At 42.9% G+C, this 22167-nt stretch overlaps 2 long non-coding RNA genes across 23 annotated transcripts; both read right to left on the bottom strand.

Moving 5' to 3' along the window:
- Window positions 1–797: 797 nt before the first annotated feature.
- On the bottom strand, window positions 798–11502 carry LOC123086048 (uncharacterized). 14 transcript variants are annotated; one of them, XR_006440327.1, is made up of 9 exons: window positions 10430–11502; window positions 10180–10272; window positions 8538–8579; window positions 8042–8109; window positions 3167–3313; window positions 2981–3078; window positions 2795–2886; window positions 1179–1300; window positions 798–1076 (listed from the first exon to the last, which is right to left on the bottom strand). It is a non-coding gene; the product is annotated as an uncharacterized lncRNA (long non-coding RNA). The 14 variants fall into 14 exon arrangements; XR_006440330.1 differs by lacking the exon at window positions 8042–8109 and having other exon boundaries at window positions 8538–8575; window positions 10430–11499; XR_006440321.1 differs by having other exon boundaries at window positions 2981–3313; window positions 8538–8575; window positions 10430–11498.
- Window positions 11503–11995: 493 nt separating this feature from the next.
- Window positions 11996–17363, bottom strand: LOC123086049 (uncharacterized). 9 transcript variants are annotated; one of them, XR_006440336.1, is made up of 9 exons: window positions 16954–17363; window positions 15973–16104; window positions 15642–15858; window positions 14362–15080; window positions 14113–14194; window positions 13359–13606; window positions 12745–12825; window positions 12440–12534; window positions 11996–12322 (listed from the first exon to the last, which is right to left on the bottom strand). It is a non-coding gene; the product is annotated as an uncharacterized lncRNA (long non-coding RNA). The 9 variants fall into 9 exon arrangements; XR_006440339.1 differs by lacking the exon at window positions 15973–16104 and having other exon boundaries at window positions 15642–15750; XR_006440338.1 differs by lacking the exon at window positions 15973–16104.
- Window positions 17364–22167: the final 4804 nt, after the last annotated feature.

Consider the following 22167-nt stretch of genomic DNA (forward strand, 5'->3'; position numbering starts at 1 on the left):
GTTTCATTTTGTAAAAACATATTCAATACTGATGTGTTAGACCATGCTATATTGACAATATGTTTATCATCCCAAAAAATCTGAGTGTGAAAAACAAACCATATTTGTATAACATGTGTAGGCAGTTAAGGAAGCTTTTTTTAGCTGAAAATATGGTTATCGCGCTGACAAATCTGAGTTTGAAAAGAAAATTTTATATAAGAACATTAAATGGCAGAATGACCCAGTGGCAACATGTAGTGCTAAATGTTAACTACAAATCCGTGGGTTATTCGTTTGGGCATCTTTCTCGTTTTTCTAAATTTTGAAATTACAATATACTGGTATGCTTTCCTCTGCCTCATCAATCCCCACAATCGAGATGTGCGGAGGCAGCTCTATGCATGAGCAGGGCTTTCAAGTGGCGCGCTCTCTGGATGACCCATTGTGCCAAATGGCGCAAAGGCCCATTTAAAACCATGAACACTTCAAAAATATTTGCATTTGTTAATAACTATACGCTTGAGCAATCACATAGGACAAAAATTGTAACTACTTTTATAAAAAAGAATAGACTTGTCTTTCAAAATATATACTTGAGCATGCATAATTTGTTATGTTATTCAGGAACACAGAGGCATAAGTTTAAAAAAAATTCAAACAAAGAATGAAATGTAAATAGTTGCTTAATGTAATTATGCAACAAATTAGAACATCGGTGGGTCAAATAACTGAGCCTGCAATTAGAAAGTCCAAATAGCTTACGCTAAAAAGAAGGTAAACATAGGCGACACGGTAAAAAAGAAGGTAAACATAGGTGACACAATAAAGCCAGGTTTGATGAACTCCATTGCACACTTTGTGGTGTTTGATGAATAAAGCTACCCCTCAAAAAAAAGTGACACAATAAAATGTACTTAATACACGATGAACATTTCTTAGAAATAGTGGTCAATTACATCATATAATTTGGTTCTGTACAAAAGAAAGTTTCCTCTTTTGTGTATATATATCCTAAATACCACCCCTTGCGATGAACTATCTGTCTTTGTCCACAAATTTGGTTATTCACCATCCAGCATGTCAGTTGCAGTCTCCTGAAGCATAGGAACAACATAAGTTAAAACAATGTAGTCAAACATACACTAAAAATATACTCACGGGCATTATCGACAGATTAAACCAAAGTTATAGTGCACCTGTTCTCTATAAAGAATTAACCTGAGAAGGTCATTCTTCAAGCTGACTCCTAGGTCCTAGCAGAAGATGATGCATCTAAGCGAAGCTGCCTGGAGATTTCTTATATGTCCCTTGCTCTCTACTGCAACAAATAGTTGGAATGGCATATAAGATAAGTGTGAGGTACTGACAGAAGCTCACTCTCAAAAGGCACATTCAGTATGTGTATGTAATGATATAGAGGCGTTATTAATTAAGTAACCTGAATAAGTTGTTGCATATTTCTTTTAGGGACAACTGTTTACATATTTCTTCTATATCCATTGCTCTCTGATGTAACGATTAAAATGGCAAACAAAGTAATTCTTAGGCATTGATATTACTGACTTACTTGTTCGCAGGCGTATACTGAAATCGAGAGCATAAAGGTAATATGTTATCGCATATATCTATACTGTAAGTAACAAAATAGTAGTCTCTTTCCTTTTTTTCAACATAACAGTCTACTTATCTGATGCACTTGGACTAACAGGAACATAAGAAAACACCAATGACTAATCATTTGGAAGGCAGCATGGCTGAGTCCTACACATGGCTAGTTAAGCCCTCTTGCCAAGCTGGAAAGTTTCTTACAAATGCGGAAATATCCATAAGATTGCATCTCTCCTGTTCTACTCAAATAATATTTTGTATATATCAGAGGTTTCAAAAGCTAGGTACCAGTTAACTCCTATTGTGTTTGTTTGTATATATATCATTGGTCTGTTTTATTCTAGAGCCTTACTAACCAAATAAAGATCAAAATTTTGAAGTAAATTCTATGCCTAGAAACCAAATAAGAACTACACTGAAAATATTTATGAATTACTACAACTATTCAGACCATTTTAGACTACTTTAGTATGAGACTGTAATCAAGAATAATGAATGTAGGTGATCTGATATCTTGTTCGAACAATAAAATAAATAAGGACAGACAGGCAATGGATTTGACCAACAAAACCAAATACTTCTAGATCTGTCCGAACTTCTAAAGAATTGATCAATCTTAAAAGTTGGAAAGGCTAAGCAGATAGAGTAATGATATGTTACACGAATAAGCAAGCATGTCCGCTGACCATAGATAGTAGCTGATTAGCGATGATGCACTCAATGCGAAGCGGTGTTTCCATGCCTATCAGGATAAAGGTATTCTTTTCTCCAAGGGTAAACATGGAAGTGGAGTGATCAAGCACACCGAAAAGAGTTTTCATGAATTAAAAATAATATGGAAATAAGTGTTTTGAAACATAGAATTTTGGAGCTGCACAAAAGATGCAGCTGAAGAGGAGGACACCCCTAAATGAAAACATCGAGTTAAAAAATTAAGCTAGCAAACCAGTCTGACCTATTATATATTACACATGGACAGTAGCACCTACATATTGAAGCAACAAAATTGACCCAAAAAATCCCCATATATGAACATCACAATCTGTGGGCATTAACTAAACACAAATTAAGCATAGATGTGTCGGGTAGAAGCTAATATTATAGGATAGGTGACCTACAGTGAAACACATGATATAACACAAAGTTAAAGTATGCTTAGCAGAGGAATTCAGCAACAACACATGGGAACAGATCTGGGCTGTACCTATAGGTAATTAATCTCTGCATAGATGGCGCAGAGTAGTAACTGCCTTGATTTCTTTGCTGTCCCAGCCCCCTTTCCAGTAGCACAGCTCCCTTTTAGAAATTATTGTGGTCAGAAATGAACAATCGCTATGTCTATCTAGGCTTAAAGAACGCATAGGTAGACAGACAGTATAAGAATTGACACCTTTTTTTGGTCATCTACCCCTGGTCATCCTTATCATTCTTTCCATCAATAGAAGATGAAAGAGCTTCAGCCTTATCATCAGACTTCTCCTGGTGCACCTAGAAAACCAAGTAGTTTGGTATCGGAGCAAGATGAGATATTAATATCCAAAGGTAAATAAATTGGCTCGGACAGGTTTCAGCTCACTCAATCAGTTAGACAGCTTCGAATGGAATTTCTTTATGGCCATCTATATATTTGTATCTCCGTAACATGCGACACTAAGTTTTCTTCCTCATGTGAGATAAGCATTTGATTGTACAATTGTGCAGTTGAGCAAGGCATGAGAGAAAGCTATATCAACACAGCAGCTGTAAGTTTTCTTCCTCATGTGAGATAAGCATTTGACTGTACAATTGCGCAATCAAGCAAGGCATGAGAGAAAGCTATATTAACACAACAGTTATCTTTTGGTGTACAATCGAGTTGCTTTCATATGAGATCTAAAACATGTGCATTCACACGTGCTTATATGAGTAGTAGAAAAGAAGCTTTGCCTAAGAAGAAGGACCCAATAATCATTTTTTTTGGAAAGGCATGAAGAGAAAACATTATATTTAGGAGGAGCACAAAAATACAGAGAAGACGGAGAGAAAGCCCAAGAAGCAAAATCCAAGAAACATCCTTTCAAAAGCCCAGGAAGAATCACCAGGCCAGAAAACACAAGACCCTACAAATCCCATGGAAAGCATTTTTTCCTGATAGGAGAAGGCAGCCCAAAAGGAAACCTCAGAAGAAAGACTAAGAAACAAGTTTTTGAAAAGGAATGACAAGAAAAAGACGTAAACAAAAGGGGAGGCAACCTAGCTGGGAAACAAAAAATCCAGAGAACACAAAGAGCAAGCCCAAGAAGCAAAACCCAAGACACATCTTTCAAAAAGCCCATGAAGAATTATAAGCCCAAAAAACACAAAGCCCTGTAAACCCCATGTAAAATAAATCTGTAATAAAAGAGAGGAGGGGCCCAAAGGCCCAACAGAAGGAGCACCAATAAATAAGCAAGACATCAATTATTTGGGCCCGCGTGGGAACATTGAAGAAGAAGCTCAAAGAGGCACTATAAGCAGTACCAAGAATCTTGTTGTGTAAGCAAGAGGCATTTTTTTCTCCAGCCCCCCCAAGGAGCAGGAAACAAGAGGGGTGATCAATGGATTATGAAGAATCAAATTAGAAAGGGCCATTTCTACTTTGTAAAACATAGAAAGAAGACACAGCAAGCCCACAGGGCAGACATATGAAGAATAAAAATGTCTAGAGACTTTATTGCAATAGAGGAATTAATCCAAGAAGTACAAAGCTGGCACACAGGCATGAATAAACAGTCAATAGAAGAGAGCTAAAGAAAACGGAGAGAGGACAGCAGATGCGAGTATAGTAGAGTCCAGCAGATGCGAGTATGGTGTGTTTAGATGCCGTTAATTACCCAAATGCTAAAAAGTGCAGCTGACGTTTTGAGCACACACCCTCGCTGGCCGTCCGATCTCCTCGCGTGCGAGATCACGACGCGCAGGTGAATTTTTGTCGGAACCCACGACGCGAACCCTTCGCACGATCGCCCCGTCCACCAACAAATGGCCACTGCTAGGCGTCATCCGGCTGACGTGAGACAATCGTAAACCGCCTCCTGAGCCATTGGATGAGGCCATGCGCAGCGTCCACCAACAAATGGCCACTGCTAGGCGTCATCCGGCTGACGTGAGACAATCGTAAACCGCCTCCTGAGCCATTGGATGAGGCCATGCGCAGCCGTCCGATATGTGCCAGTTGGACCACGAGCGCAACCCAGCAGAAATTGACTCCGTCGTCTCTTGAGTGCAGCACTCCTCCATCGCTCTTCGTCATCCCGTCTTGCAGTGCTGCCTGTTGACGACCTTCGAAATCAGCCAGTCATCTCCGCCACAGCAAACATCCCCGTTGCATTGAAGCTTTTGCGTCGTCTAGCTCAACAAGCTCGACGAGATCCACCGAAGATGACCGATGCCTCATGCCGAGTGCGTCGGGAGAGCTGCATAGCAGCGCCGACGAGGTTGCATCGCAGCATCGGTGCCTCATGCCGCGTGCATCGGGAGAGTTGCATCACAACATCGGTGCCTCATGTCGCGTGCATCGGGAGAGCTGCATCGAAGCGCCGGCGAAGCTGCATCGCAGCTCCAGTGCCTCCTGTCGCGTGCGTTGGGAGAGTTGCATTGCAGCGCCGGCGAGGTTGCATCGCAGCTCCGGTGCCTCCTGTCGCGTGTGTCGGGAGCTGCAGAGCAGCGTCGACGAGGTTGCACCGCAGCCGGTCCACAGCGCGCCGCACCCCATCCGACTAACAACACTTGAATGCTTTATCGGAGCACTGGCTGCCACCGGCCAGTGTTGTTTCGCAACACCACAAAACGGCCATGGTGGATAGACGCACTGGCTTGGGACAGTGGCTTGGGGACAGCGCGTCCATGGCGAAGAGACGCATGGCCTTGGGGCAGTGGCTTGGGGACAACACGTCCATGGAGGAGACACGCACGGTTTGAGGCATTAGCTTGGGAACAACACGTCCATGGTGGGGAGGCGCGGAAATCAGCCGTGGAAGGAATCGAGAGGTTAGAGACGAGGGATCAACGGATGGCTCGCCTGTTTCGCTAAGAAGATAAGGTTGGGCAGGGCCCACAACGACGCGTGGCGTGCGGAGCGGGCGGTTTATGTGAGTTGTGTTATCAGCCGGTTGACACAAAGAGATTTCCCCAACAAATCCCTCCTCCTTTCTCCGTGGTGGCCCCCACTCCCGCTGCCGCCTTGGCCCGCGCCCCGTCGCCACCACCTCCACCTCCGCGCCTCTGCGGCCAACATCTCTTCCTGCCGCCCCGACAAGATGCCACCACCACCTCCCGCTGCTGCGGTCGCACACCACCACTCCCGGCATGGTCAACGCCTCCATTAGACTACCTTCCCGCCCCCAAGCGCCGCCTTGAAGTAGCCCCCACCCCTAACCGTCGATAAGCTCAGGGGCCTGCCTCTTCCCGCTGCCCCGGCAAGGGACGGAGCTCGTTGCTCCCGGAGGCTGCCCTCCTCCCCGGTGGTGAACCCGGCGGATATGGACCTCATTGTGATGCGGATCTGGATTCGGGGTCGTCTGTGTCGTCCCGGATGTACCCGATGGCCACCATGCACCGGCCGTCGTGCGCCTACATCCAGTCGGCTCCGTGCGTCCTGTTCCTGCCCAAGCTCGTCCTCCCGTGACTCCCTTTGTGGAGACTTTTTTGACCCAATCGCTGGTCCGGCGACTCCCAACTGGCGGGCTGACTCCGACGGTCCGACGAGCCCCTCTACTGGTGAGTCCTGATGTCGCTTATGCTGCTGTTGTTCCACGTCTCGTGGTTGTAGAGAGCCCATGTCAGGTCGAGCAAATTGCTCATGGCAGGTCGAACAAAAAATGCTTGTTTACAGAGAATAAAATCGATTGGCCCCTGTGCTTGGAGGTGAGCGTGTGCTTGGCCATGGCAGCGACAGCACGGCCGACGGCGGCGGCTAGAATGTGCACCTCATTTCCTTTTGATGATTAGCAACCAAACACCCAATCCAGAAGGTTGAAGCAGTGCAGCGTCTGATATCGTGTCCTGAACTTCTGCTTCTGCTTCAGTACTTGTAGTACTAGGTGCAGATATATATAGGCGTCAGGAAGGTTTTTGTTCACAGCCAAAGTTTTGCGAAGTTATATATGCATCGTCAGGTACATGTGGGCACGTTAAAGTACATGTAAGTGAAGATACTGTAAAAATGGAACAATTCTGCTTAGTTCGGCCTCCTGCCGTCCTGCGATGCAATTGCAACAAAATGCAGGACGAGTCGTGTGGCCAGACACCCGTTGTTTTGCGTCCTAACTCTCCTGCTTTCCTGTATTTAGACTTGCTTAGAGCCAGGAACATGTCACTGTTACAAATCTGAACTTTTGACCTTTTCGCTGGTTGCCATTGGTAACTGTTAAAAATTAGAGGTCATGTTGTTTGCTGCAGCTCGAATCTTTTCTTGCTGCTTGCCTGATTGGCCTTTCGGCACTGGTACCTTGTTTTGTTTTTGCTGCACAGGTGATAGATGGCAATGTAAAGCTCTGTATTGTCGTTTATATGTGTAATTCTTGTGTATATTGCCTGTGTGCCATCTTGCGATGTTTGGTGGTAACGGGAAATTGGAGCTGCAATGTTGCGCGTGCATCTGATTTATGAATGGTTGTTTTGATTTTGTATGTGTAGTAGATGTTCGCGCTGCTATTTTATTTGTTTCTACAGTGTGATACACCAGAACTGTTGATGTCTCATTTTCCAGGAGATGAGATGTTGTTTACTTCCCAGGAGACGCCAGCGCGTGTTGCTAGAAAAGCAGGCGCAAGTTGCTATAGATGCGAGAGCAAGTTGCGTGTTGTGTTTTTACCGACCAAAACATGCCCAACGTTTACTAGGTACTTGCCTGGAGATACTACTATCTTTTCTATAGTGGGCGTGTTTTGCGAGAGACGTTGGAGTGAGTTGCCAGAGACTTGTGTGCAAGTTGTGTATTGTGTTTTTTACTGACTAAAGCTTGTCGAACATTTACTAGAGATAGTTTTTCCTGTTGATGCTCAGTTTGGCCATCGCTGCGGGTAAGATCTCTACCAGTTGATGCTCAGTTACCTACCATTATCTTTAAGTTCCTATATTAATACGAAGTTGCCCACTGTCAATGCTCAGTTGTCTAGCATTGCTAATTTTTTAGTCGCCTGCTGTGATTGATTAGTTGCTTGCCATCGACAATTAGTTGCCTGCAATATTGTGAAAAGTTGATGTTGTTGCCAAGGTTTAGGTAATGCTAGGAAACTTTAGAGATGATGTTATGCAACTTTGGAGATGGTGTTGCACAACTTGACAGTCATGGCTACCAACTTAGGGGGGAGCATTAGGTTGATAGGTAATCATCATAGGAAACTTTACATGTGATATTAGGCAACTTGTCAATGCTGGTAGTCAACATAGAAGTGTTTGGATAGACATGTAGTCATGATAGGAAATCTACCACAAAGTTGCTTCTCGTAGCACCAAAGTTGCCCCTCCCCCCTCCCCCCCATGGTATTAAAGTTGCCTCTGAAAAAAATGTTGATCAAAAGCAACTTTAGAATGATGTTAGTCATTTGAGAGTCATGATAGCCATATTAGAAAATCATTAGTTTAATAATAGTCATAATAGGCAACTTGACAAAAAAATTGCTTCTTGTAGCACCAAAATTGTTCATCCTAGCATCAAAATCGCTCGAAAAAAAGTTTGCCGAAGGCAACTTAATATATAATGCTAGTCAACATGACTGTCATGATAGCTGGGAGCACCGAGTTGATAGGGTAGTCACTATATGCAACATTGCAACAAAATGCTTCATGTATCACCAAGTTGATAGGTAGTCATGGTAGGCAACTTACAGGTGATGCTAGACAACTTGTTAGTCATATTAGGCAACTCAAAAGAACATTGGGTTGTTAGGTGACCATGATACATAACCTAACCGAAAGTTGCTTACCTTATTTCAAAAGTTGCCTCCCCATCCGCCAAAGTTGTCTATCTGACAAGAAAAAAGTTCAGCAAAAGAAATTTCATAGGTGGCGCTAGGCAAGTTAACGTTCAGGATAGCCAACTTATAAAAGCATTGATTTGATATGTAGCCATCATAGGCAACCTAGCAACGAGGTGCGTTATGTAGTATCAAAGTTGATAGCTAGTCATGGTAGGCAACTTACATGTGATGGTAGGCAACTTGGTATTCATCGTATCCAACTCAAAAGAACATTTTGATGATAGATGACCATGATACACAACCTAAGCAAAAGTTGCTTACTGTAATACAAAAGTTGCCTCTCCGTGGCACAAAAGTTGCTTGAGAAGTTTTTCGTCAAAAGCAATTTCATAGGTGATGCGTAGCAACTTGAGATCATGATACCCAACTTTATAAGAGCATTGAGTTGATAGGTAGTCATGATAAGCAACAAGATGGGTCATGTAGCACCAACGTTGATAGGTTGTCATGGTAGGCAACTTACAAGTGATGCTAGGCAATTTGATAGTCATCGTAGCCAACTCAAAAGAACATTAGGATGATAGATGACTATGATACACAACCTAATTGAAAGTTGCCTACTGTAATACAAAAGTTGCCTCTCCGTGGCACCAAAGTTGCTTGTGAAAAAAAAGGATAGTCGAAAGCAAGTTCATAGTTGACACTAGGCAACTTATATGTCATGCTAGGCAATTTGATAGTCATTGTAGCCAAGTCAAAAGAATCATCGGGATGATAGGTGATCATGATACATAGCCTAACCGAAAGTTGCCTATTTGTGACAACAAAGTTGCTTGAGAAAAATAATCATCAAAAACAACTTCATAGGTGACCCTATGAAACTTGAGAATCATGATAGCCAAGTTTATAAGAGCATTGAGTTGATACGTAGTCATCATAGGCAACCTGGCAGCAAGTGCTTCATATAGCAGCAAAGTTGATAGGTAGTCATGGTAGACAACTTACACGTGATGCTAGGCATTTTGGCAGTCATCATAGCCAACTCAAAGGAACATCCGGATGATAGGTGACCATGATACACACCCTAACCAAAAGTTGCCTACAGTGGTACCAAAGTTGCCTTATAGTGAACCAAAGTTGCCCGAAGAACAAAAATTCGTCGAAACATATCAACATGGGATCTAGTTTTGAAGAGCACGTCGCCCAGAATCTAACGGTGAAAACGGATCTTAATTTTGATGCTCCATTCAAAAGTTATGACTTTTTTAAAAAATTGAACACACAAAATAATTACACATGAGACAAGATCTTTCTTTTTTTAGAGTGGATTTTTTATCATAGTATTAGGATAAAAAAATTTGAGTGTGTGCTCGGGAATGCTAGGGAGCACACGTGTGCTCCCTAGTCGCTTGTAATGAGCGGAAAAAGGCTAAATGTTCAAATTATAGTTGAAGGGAGATGAATCTTAACCCTGGATTGAAACGACGTACTACCGACCTGAAGAAAAAGATGAGGCCGGCGAGCAAGATCTCACGGTCGATGGACTTAACTAAGGTACTTTTAAGCACAACATTTATAAAGGAAATTGACCATATACTTTTTTATGAATGATGCAAGACTTATGTTTTTTTTTTTTGCAAGAAACAACCTTAGCAGGCTGTTGTGTAGAGTTACTGTCAGCGGAAGATGGCGCAGCCAAGAGAAACTGGTTGTAGATTTCTTCTATGCCTGCTGCTCCATCCTGCAGCAATTATTTAGAACAACAAATAAGATGATTGTCAGATTAGATAAGGCACACTTCTTGCACAGAAAACAAATGTTCTGCATCAATATAGTAGATGACCAAAAAAAGAATAAAGAACAGAGCGGAAGAAGAGGAGAAGAAGAGCACGGCAAACCTCAGCCAGCGGCACCCATGGAGCAAAGGAGACCCATGCGTACGACGAGCGCACTTGGCGGCGAACACGATCTTGGCCGTGTTGCCCGCGCGCAGGTGCTCCAGGCCCGACTTGAGCAGCCAGACGAAGAGGTCGGCGACGCTGTCGTAGAGGTTGCGGAAGGCCTCGTCAGAGTCGTAGCGCGCGAGCACGGCCTGCGCGTGCTCCGCCTCCTTCTCGCGCCGGGCCTTGGCGGCCTCAGCCGCGGCGGCGGCAAGGCCGTCGACGCAACGCCGCTTGCCGCTCTTGCCCCCGGGGCCGCCGCGGCGACGTCGTCCTGGTCCTTGCGCTCATCGCGGGGGTCGTGGAGGAACCTGGTGAAGCCGGCGAGGTTGGTGGCGAGCGTGCGCGGGTGGATGGCGTGCATCCAGAGAGCGGTGACGTAGAAGCCCTTCCTCTCCCCTTTCCTCTCTCTCTCTCTCTCTCTCTCTCTCTCTCTCTCTCTCATCTTCTTCCTTATCTCTCCCTCTCATCCTCTCTCTCTCCCGCGGATCTAATCGAGCGCCGCCGCCGCCGTCACCCTTTGCCTGTAGGCCGCCGCGGCCGCCAGGGATGCTCGCCTCCATGCCCGCACCTCGGCCCACGGGATCCGAGATGAGGAGGTTTGGGCGCCATTGACGCGGGAGGATGCACGAGCATGGAGGCGGCTAGGTCGATGGAGACGCGCGAGGTGGGCTCGCGAGATATTTTTCCAGTCCATCTCCTCTCTCCAACCGCAGACGGAGGTGAGGCACGCAGGACGCGCACACGATGCATCAGTCAGCCAGGGGTCCACGCGAACATGCCCCAGCCAACCCGGCGCAGTCCGCACAACCAACCACCCTGACGCAGTCCGCGCAGCTGACGAGCGGGACCAGTAGCAGGACCGGCCCACCTGTCATCGCGATAGGAGAGACGCTGGTGCATAAGCCAGGTACACATGCACCGGCCGAGCCCTGCGCAGCTGCTCCCATAAACGCACGACGCGGGCGCAGCGGACGAGACAAGCAGCGTGCGTGCGAGCGGCGGCCCCAGACACGTTTGACCCGAGAGAAACACCGTGGGACGTGCAACCAGTTCAACCGAGGAGCGGGGCCAGCACCAACACAGGTCTACCCGTCATCGGTCCAGCGCAGCAGCACAGGTAACAGAAGAATACACAGTGCAGCGACGTGGGTTTCTCGCGCGCACGCGGCGCGGCACGAGCGGCTGCCTCGCGCCCGCGCACCGGAAAAAGCAACACCCAGCCGTTTCGATCCAAGTGGATACAGCGCCGGCCCACACGCCCTCATCGAACGGCTAGCGAAGGAAGCCATCGGGGAGCATTCTGGGAGCGAGTTGGCAAGGTTATGTTTTGTTTTAAATAACATACTACTCTGTTCCATAATATAAGACTAGTAGTTGGGGCGCGCCCGTGGCACGCCGTTTGAGGGGCATCTGGGCGGTGCCAGGTAGATGAACGCCCTTTTTACTTTCCTTTTTGAATCAGGATAGCAGCACATGTACATGCAATTCTTGATGGAACTTATTGTATATTGGAATATCACCTGAGGAAGAAAAATGCCACGCCCATAATGATATAGCATTGACAGGAGCATGTTGTTGTTTGGCTACATAAGATACATTAATAGAAATTACACGCACATCGGCCCCGGGAGCGGTGGCAGGCCCTTGATGCCTCCCTCTAACCGTGCGGCTGGCAAAGCTGCGGCAGTAGCTCGTCGTCGCGGACGGTGACGACCCTCCAGGACACGGTGTTGATGGAGGCACGAGGGAGATGTTGAGCTTGGTCTACAGGTCCCTTATGGTAGCCCTAGTCCTCTCGATGGCAAACTGCTCCGCACCGTTGGGGTCTTGGTTCCTCAACTTCCTTGCCTGCAAATGAGTTCCACTTCATATCTTTGGCATGACTGGTTCTGAGCTTCTAATGATTATATGAATTCTGAGAGAAGCGAGTGTGCTCGTTCAAACACACACTGACTTCCGGCTCACCTTGTGGCTTTGAAAGAGCTGGAATGGCTCCGGTGAAGGTTTACAGACGCCAACTTGCTCGTGAAGATAGATAACCTGCTTCCGGTTCTTCTTTTCTGCAAGGACTTTTCCTCAGCAAACATTTGTAACACTGGTTATATTTATTCCAGTTCTTAAAAAAGCATGGGACAAATAGGAGAAAATAGAGGAATATCAAGGTAAGATCCTAGGAAAGGATGCCTCAAATTAATTGAATGCCCACTGAAATGAGTCAGACATATAATGCAATATGAAATAACATTCTTCAAATTGTGCAAAGGAACTACCTTTGTTGTCCCATTGGCTCGATAGACATCAAAGTAGTGTGAACTGATTCAGTCTCCGTCTATCTACAACGTTATTATATCCTGCAAGAAAAAGCAAAACTAATTATACCACCATAAGTTTTATACAAACCACATCAGACAGATATTAGATCAAAACGGACAAGAAAGCATCAACGAAGTTTAAAGATTCCACCCTCTAGATTAACATTGGACTGTAGACTTGACAGCGAAATCAGTTATTTGCAGCTTCTTTCCACAAAGTTTGCAAAAGTTACACAAAATAACCATTTTTTTAACATTGCCACTTTTTTAGAAGAACTCAAATAACCTTGTTGTTCAAATATGAGAAAAGTTATAGCTTAATGATTAACCAAAGTTCGTTTTCTTGAAAAGTGTATCAAACTTTTACGAGAAGGCATGTGCGCATTTATCTTGTCTCGGCACATTCGGCTGCCATGTTTCGTCATTAGTCTAACTCATGTACATCAATATGGGCATATGCTATAACATTATGATCTAATAGTAGAACATCGATCAAACATACGATACTATATTATTAGAGTTCAGAACCATCATAGGCATTGGTACATCTAACGAGGATATGTACGACTCACCCTGGAGCATGGATGGGTACAATGCATTGTAGTTAATCCAAAAGCGAATACAAGCTAACATGAAGTGCTTTCAGTTTGGCTGGAAAAAGGGGCCTAATGAGGCCATGACTTGGCTTTGTCAGAAGCCTGTTGTACGCAATCGCAAGAAACGGCCAGCAGTAGTGCAATCCGGATACTCACGCCTGCAATGATTTTGTAGCATTGCCACTAGACCTCTTACGCTTATATTCACATAAATCCGAGTGAAGCTGCATCAAGAAATATATTTCAGACATGAGAAGCAACAACAGTAGCTTAAGAAAAAAACATGTTACATATAGTAATATTTCCTTACAGCCTAATGGTACGAACAAATCAAAGTTGCTGGATTTGGTAGTGTAGCTAAAAGACAGAAAATGCAAGTTGACTATGATGTCACTGCTAAAGAAGCATAAATAGCATCTATGTCTAGTGAAAAAACAGAACAAAAGGAATTATCTTCATGTTAATCCATCTATATCTAGCATAATGATTTTGTAATATGCTAGTACAATAGTATAATAAATGATCTTGTATGGCTACCGCATGAAGTATGGTGTAAAAAACAGAAAATTGAGTGAAATAAGTCATGTCGACATATAGTATAAGAAATCAATAAAAAAGGATCATACATCATGTACACCAAACCGGGTTGATCTCCCTTCTTAGACATGATAATCACTTCCAAATTAAAGACCAATGCTTGCCTATAATTGTAGTTGGAAAGCAACCTCACTTCTAAGAAATCTGAAGGTTTTAATTTCCAAACAATCCACTCCTTGAATGTTCTCTCTTGATTCTTGAAAGAAACCTTTGAGCTGGACAAGAATATTAGCAAAAGTAAGTAAACATGAATGAACAGATCAACTCAAGATGCAGATGGGTAAAGCAAGATCATTCAGTAAAACTGAAATATTTATCAATCAAATGTTAAAGCCATATGACACAACCAGCAAGGTAAGAAGTCGGGTCGTGAAGGAGCTACCCAGAGTTTAGGCCCGTCAATCTGGCCGTATGGACCCTAGATGTAGAGAGAAAGCATGCATGCTCTTCTTGCTCCCACAGCACCACAGCAGAGTAGGGGTTGGAGATCAACCAATAAACATGGAGAGATCCATTTATGCCAATCAAATAACAAAACACCACTGGAGCAGCACGTGCATACGTGGAGTATGAACATAAATAAACCTGCTAATGACAAAATTAAATGACTTAATATTCAAACATTGTGCCATCGATAGGTAGAGTACAGAAAGTGTATCTGTAACAGTAGATGTTCCCATTGACAAAATGAATCGTGTTCCTCCGTTTCTTCAATTTTCCTGCAATTTCACCTATTTTTCATGCCTCATTAATTATCTAGGGAATGAGACTATGATGGACAGCCGAGCACTAAAGTTTAATGCTAACAGCCTTCCACAAAGCAGATAACACCAGTAGCCAGCTTTTCAAGATCAATTAGCATAGCTTGTCTGTCAGAAATAAATTGCATCACGAAAGCATTCCAAGACTACCTGGCTGTCAGAAATAAATTGCAGCAAATAACACCAGTAGCCAGCTTTTTAAGATCAATTAGCATAATTTGAAGAAAGCTTAGCATGAATATTGTATTCATCACTCTGTTAGAGCAAATTTTGGTTGGTTGCGGCAACAGCAGGTTGATGAATTTCATGTACTATCAGTACTGTGCAGGTGCATCCAAATCTGTATGATAGCAGAAGAATAATATAAGCAAGAAAACAGAGTACTTCCATGCAAAGAACCATAAAGAAAGGTATAAAATAGGAGTTTAAAGAGAATCTTTGATGAAAAACCTCACAAAAAGTGACCAGAAACTAAATCTTAGAACAGAGACAGATCTTGTGTCAGCATAATAAAAATGAAACGGCTATTTGACTAATTGAACGACCAATTAGATAGCAAGGCATTCAAAACCTAATGTGGATAATAGCTAGTCATCTGAACGGATTAGAAGGCATGAGGGAAATTACATATGAAGCGAAGCAGTACATCTAATTATCAAGATTTTAATCCCCAAATAAACATTCTAAAAGAACATGAGAATATCTCGTGGTCGCCTTCAATTGACAATCTGAGAACAAGATTTGCAAGAACATTTAGTATGCAGACATGTTTTTCTTTTATCAATTTCCTTGGGAGTTGGGTAAAGTAACTCTTGTTATATATAAGTGAACATAATTACGTATAGTCCAATCAGTAACTAACAAGGTATGCAAGTGAAGTGTCCAGGCTGTGCAAACTTACAGCCTGAGATGGTTTCTCACGTAGAAAATGCAACAAAAGCGACCCTTGCAAACACCAAATCATTTTGGCACCGCTGATTATTGCGTGCGTCGGGAGGGTTGAGGTGTGGCTGTTGCAACGGCGTACGCACGTCAATGCTTGCCATCGTCCAGGACCCGTAGCAAACAGAAGAATCTTGCGCATCAGGACCCGCAATCCAGGAAATGGGAACAGAAAACTGAGATGCAGTTGAGTTTACCGACGAAGATAAAAGATTAGAAATGTCGTCAATAGAAGCTAAGCAAATAAGATTTCAGAAGGAAAGTAAACAAATAAAGTCAGTGCGGGTTACCTTTCAGTATCTGAATTAACAAACGCCAGCCTTTCACCCAAGACAAGATCAATGATTAGCTACGTAGCTACTCAGCTAGTGTTGAGGTCCATAGTACATAGCTAACAGATGACTAATCTTGATCCCCTTAGTCTGAACTATAACAATCTAATTAGAGTTGCGGTGGCAAAATAGAACCTTTCAGATGGTAACTGGGCAATGGAATGAACAGGTAGAATTTTAATTCAGTAGCACACTTGTCGTTTTACACAAATTCATGGACCATGATTCAGCTACCGAGTCAACTTCAAAACCCTAGCTGTTTAGTTCTATCTGGTTTCTACTACATGGTTGACATAATAAACAGAATTATCCTCTCTCTCTCTCCCTCTGTGTGTGTGTGTGTGCGTGTGCGTGTGCGTGCGTGCGTGCGTGTGCGCGCGCGCTGTGTGTGTGTGTGTGTGTGTGTTAGATGCTGACCCCCAATTCATTCCATCCCTGAAACAAGCAAAATCATGAGTGCTGCAACCCACTTCTCAGACCAAACCCCCAAACAATGTACGAATGAGAGAAGGCACATCTAATCGTCAGTTTAATTCGCTGGAAGTGTGAGAAATTGTGAGTATTGTATAAACTACTTGGTTGGTCTTCCCATAATCAGTTCGTCCATTCACCCCAAAGGGAAATACCGCTATTTGCCTTGATTCCTGAACTGATGTGTAGCAACAGTGTTGTGAGTTTTGGGTGCCAAATCACCTAAAACCAAATAGATTTGAAGCAATGGAGACCTATGAGTGCGACTGCCTACCGACCATCTCAGCACCAGCATCTACTATTCTAGAACTAGGTTTAATTTCGAGCTCGAAAAACTTCCCCAACCCAATTTCCACTTGCTCCGAGTTCAGAGTGGTGAGAAGGGCAGAAGGCACACCCTATGGATGGCGTGGGATGGTAATCACGACGAAATGGTAAAAACTGGGGCGATGGATAGATGTGTTGGACCTGAGCAAGGTGGCGACGTCAGAGGAGGAGGACGAAGCCGGAGTCGTCGACCTCGAGCTCCTTCGTGCCCAGCTCCAGGATCTGGTCCATCTGCCTCCGGATCCAGGCCGGCACCGCCAGGCCGCGGGCTGTTTGATCCCAGTGTACGGGAAGGAAGGAGATGGCGCCGAACCCGCGACCACCCCGAGCCTCCTGCGCCGGACGCCGATCCGGTCCAGGACTCGACTAGGAGGAGAGAAGCGGGGAGGAGAAGACGCAGGAGAAGCGGCTGAGCCGGCAACGCAGGGACCCAGGAGAGGAGGAGGCGAGTGGAGAGGGGATGCACCGGATCCCCACCAGGCACATCGACGAGAGCCGTGCTCCTTCTACAGAGGATGGGGACGGCGCAGGGCAGAGAGGAACGGACTGGGATCAGGTGACATGCCTACAGCATGTCACGCTGCAACATGCGGCCTCCCATCCGCCCTCCAATCTTCATCCAACGTCCCACAGCTATCCAAGGCAAAAATATATTTCCAGGCGATCAGACTACACGGGCTTAATGCATCAGACTACTGTTTTTCAGAGTTTGTTCAATAGAATCACCAACTTTTCAGTCATTATACAGTACAAAACAGTAGCTATATTTATTTTTACCGAATTTGCATAAATTAAATTTCAAACTTAGCTATACAAAAAAACCAAAAAACTGTATGCAAACAGCAGTCATGTAGCAACAAAAACAGCAGTAATTTAATAATACAAATTCAGTACCACTTGATTGAAATTCAGTATTAAATTTCAAACTTAGCTATACAAAAAAACAAAAAAATTGTATGCAAACAGCAGTCATATAGCAACAAAAACAGCAGTAATTTAATAATACAAATTCAGTACCACTCGATTGAAATTCAGTATTAAATTTCAAACTTAGCTATACAAAAAAAGGAAAAAACTGTATGCAAACAGCGGTCATATAGCAACAAAAACAACAGTGATTTAACAATACAAACTAAGTACCACTTGATTGAAATTCAGTACCGCCTGCTTGTAATTCAAAAGCTCAATACATTCAAATTCAGTACCACTTGCTTGTACACTTAGGCTACAAAATAATATAGTTAACCCCATACTACTATAGTTAACCATGTCCAAAATAGTATCTAACAAGCTCCATGCTAGAACAGATAATCATCATCATCACCACCATGTACAAAATATTATCTAAGGAGCTTCCATGCTAGAACAGATTATCATGGTCAGCCGTCAAGAGCTGGGTGAAACTCATAATATTATTGCACTCTTGAAGCACCAAATTTACCTCGCAATAGCAACAACAAATCTGTTATTTCCATCCAATACTCTACAACATGCAGCCATTGATCTTTCATACTCACCTTGGAAAGCCTCAAAAATAATCTGAGTGTATACTTCGCTTGCTTCCACCAACATAGGAGTCTTCATCTTAATTATTGGTATATTCTTTATTGCATCGTATTCAGAATCTAACTCAGCTCTTCTTTTTACTGCCACTGTCCTCTCAAAATGCATCAAGAATCGAAGAATATGAAAATCTGATTTCAAATGATTTTTCAATGCATTGTTGAAGCTCTCACTTAATTGTGTACTTCTCACTCCCAAGCTAAAGACATCTCTCATATAACATTCAGCCCATTTTTCTTTCACCTTGTAGATACTATCTAACCAAGTTTGCTTATGCACTTTGAGCCTCATATTGGCAAACGCTTCTTCAAATGCAACCTTGTCTTCATAGCCATACATACAAGTACCAAAATCTGTGAGAATATGAGGCTCTTTTTCTTCACCCTCCACTTCATCTCTCTCTTCTACTTCATCTTTTTCTTCGCCCTTCACAAAAGTTAAGTGTTTGACAGCATTTTGCATTATATGAAAGGTGCACAATCCATGATATGGTTCTGTGAAGACCTTTTCTATGGCTTTTCCCATTGCAACATCTTGATCTGTATAGATAGTTCTAGGTTGCCTTCCATTATGTGCGGCTAGAAAAGTCTCAAAGAGCCATATAAAGGAGTCACGTGTTTCATCAAACATCAATGCAGCACCAAAAATGGTTGTTTTTCTGAACTGGTTCAGCCCAAGAAAAATACCAAATGGCCTATACTCTTTGTTTGTGCCAAATGTAGTGTCAAATGTGACAACATCGCCAAAGTGTGCATAGTCAAGTAGTATTTTAGCATCAACCCAGAATATGTTGGCTATATGCTCCTCACTATCCAACTGCAAATGGTATTGGAATGCTGCATTCTCAGCCTGCTTGTCACGAAAATAATTCAACATACTTCCAGCCTGTCCATAAGCCAACTCCCGCTGCCGCTTGCTTCGCAAATGGTTCTTTCGGTCACGACAAGTGTAACCAAGGTTGTTAGGGCCACCAACTAGACGACAAGCATACTCATGTGAAGCTTTTGGCATAATTCCAGAATCATCGGCTGTTTCTATCTCGAAAGCTTGCACTTCTGAAATCTTCCTTTGTGATGCTAACAAGTGGCAGGTTTGTGGCAATTGAAGGCGGTGATTGTGATCCAAATCAACTTCGGTGACTTCAAAATTGTTGGCAACTCGATCATATGTAACAATCACATGAGCCTTACAATTGGTTCTTGTTTCTGCTCTAATACGCTTTGGCTCATGATCTGTTTGGTTTTTCCTTCGATGGCCTTCATTGGAACAAACAAACCAGCGTGAAGTAATCACACCATCACATCTGCTTTTGATTGTGGATCTTTTCCTCACATCAAAGCCGATGTGACCCCCATAATCTACCCAAAACTCCCAAGCCTCTTCCGAATCTCTGAACCAGTAGTTGCGGATGCGTGCTAAAAGTTCCAATCATAAGTGCATAGAATTTCAAGTCAGGGATGACATGCTAGCAGTGGCCTCTCCCACATAAAACTTGCTATCGGTCTAGTAACGTAGTCAATTGCTTAGGGACAATTTCGCAACTCCTACCACCACTTTTCCACACTCGCTATACTAACTTATTGCTTCTTTACCTAAAACAGCCCCTAGTTTTTATTTATGTGCTCTTTATATTCTTGCAAACCTATCCCGTTACACCTACAAAGTCTTTCTTGTTTCATACTTGTTCTAGGTAAAGCGAACATTAAGCGTCCGTAGAGTTGTATCGGTGGTTGATAGAACTTGAAGAAATATTTGTTCTACCTTTAGCTCCTCGTTGGGTTCAACACTCTTACTTATCGAAAGAGGCTACAATTGATCCCCTGTACTTGTGGGTTATCAAGACCTTTTTCTGGTGCCCTTGCCGGGGAGTTATAGCGTGGGGTGAATATTCTCGTGTGTGCTTGTTTGCTTTATCACTAAGTAGTTTTTATTTTGTGCTCTTGTTTTCTATCTTTAGTTATGGGTAGGAAACGCAAAATACCAAAAAATTAGCTATACCTACTACACCAATGGTTGAAGAACCACTCAAAATCTATCACACTCCTGAAGCTTTTTGCTAGGATCATCTTTGATCCCAATGTGCTCGGGTTGAAACCCCAACTAGCTTAGTTGAGGGCAAATCTTTAGATGAGCATGCTTGTTATGTGCGACACCGCTTATCTCAAAAAGGGAAACTTTTACTGGATCAAATTCATCGTTTGCAATGCTATGCTTGGAATTTATGTGAAATATATGATTTTACTTGTTGTTCTAAAGACCCTAAGAAACACCTTCCCTACCAATGTGAGTTTAGTGATAATGGAATCATATCTTCATATGCTAAGGGTGTTTATAATTACTATGTTGTTCAACAAATTGAAGAATTTGTTGCTTTTAAGGGTGCTTATGAAATTGCTTCTTTGATTGGAAAGTATGATTCTACTCTTTACAAATCTAAAATTTTTGCCATACTTAAATATTGTTATGATAATTATGCTTCTAATGCCTATGTTAAACCATATATTGAGGACTCCTTCACTATCCAAGAAGAGAATAATATTTTGCAGGAGTCTATGGAAGAAGGAATTGATGAAACTGTGGGCTCATTGGATGAAAAAGATGATGAGGAGAGCGAAGAACAAAAGGAGGAAGTGCGGATTAGCTACCCGTGCCCACCTTCTAATGAGAGTAACTCTTCAACTCATACATTGTTTAATTTCCCTTCATGCTTACCGAAGGATGATTGCTATGATGATTGCTATGATCCTGTTGATTCATTTGAAATATCCTTTTTTTGATGAACTTGATGCTTGCTATGCATGTGGCCAAGATGCCAATATGAATTATGCTTATGGAGATGAACTTGCTATAGTTCCTTATATTAAACATGAAATTGTTGCTAGTGCACCCACGCATGATAGTCCTGTTATCTTTTTAAATTCTCCCGACAACACTATATTGGAGAAGTTTGCCCTTATTAAGGATTATATTGTTGGGTTGCGTTTTACTACTACACATGATGATTTTGATAGATATAACATGCATGTGCTTGCTGCTCCTACTTGCAATTATTATGAGAGAGGAACTACATCTCCGCCTCTCCATGTTTCCAATATGATAAAATTGCAAGAAACTGTTTATACTATGCATTGGCCTTTACTATGTGTGCATGAATTGTTCTCTTATGACATGCCAATGCATAGGAAGAGAGTTAGACTTCGTTGTTGCATGATATATGTTACTTTGTGCTCACTACTAAATCACAAATAATTGCTAATTTAAATTGGCTTTGATATACCGTGGGATCTGGGTGGATCCATTACTTGAGCACCATATGCCTAGCTTAATGGCTTTAAAGAAAGCGCTACCAGGGAGACAACCCGGAAGTTTTACAGAGTCATTTATTTCGGTTGAGTGCTTTTATAAAGTACAATTCCTTTGTATTATAAAAGTAATGTGCCAAGATTTGCCTTTAGGATGTTTACATTGCTTGTTGGTTTGTGCGGTGCAAAAAAGAAACTCGGTTGTAGTGCGCGATTTTATATTTTTATTGGAAAGTCAAACGGTTCTGAAACTTTTTGCACTATCTTTCTATACAAATTTTTTATTTTTTCTAATTTTTCAGAATTTTTGGAGTAACAGAAGTATGGTGAATGTTCAGATTACTACAGACTGTCCTGTTTAAGACAGATTCTGTTTTTGATGCACAGTTTGCTTGTTTTGATGAAACTATCGATTTCTATCAATGGATTAAGCCATGGAAAAGTTATATTGCAGTATCTACAGTGCAAAAACAAAATATGAATTGGTTTG

The sequence above is a fragment of the Triticum aestivum genome, chromosome 4A (genome assembly GCF_018294505.1).
Source record: "Triticum aestivum cultivar Chinese Spring chromosome 4A, IWGSC CS RefSeq v2.1, whole genome shotgun sequence".
Taxonomy (NCBI): domain Eukaryota; kingdom Viridiplantae; phylum Streptophyta; class Magnoliopsida; order Poales; family Poaceae; genus Triticum; species Triticum aestivum.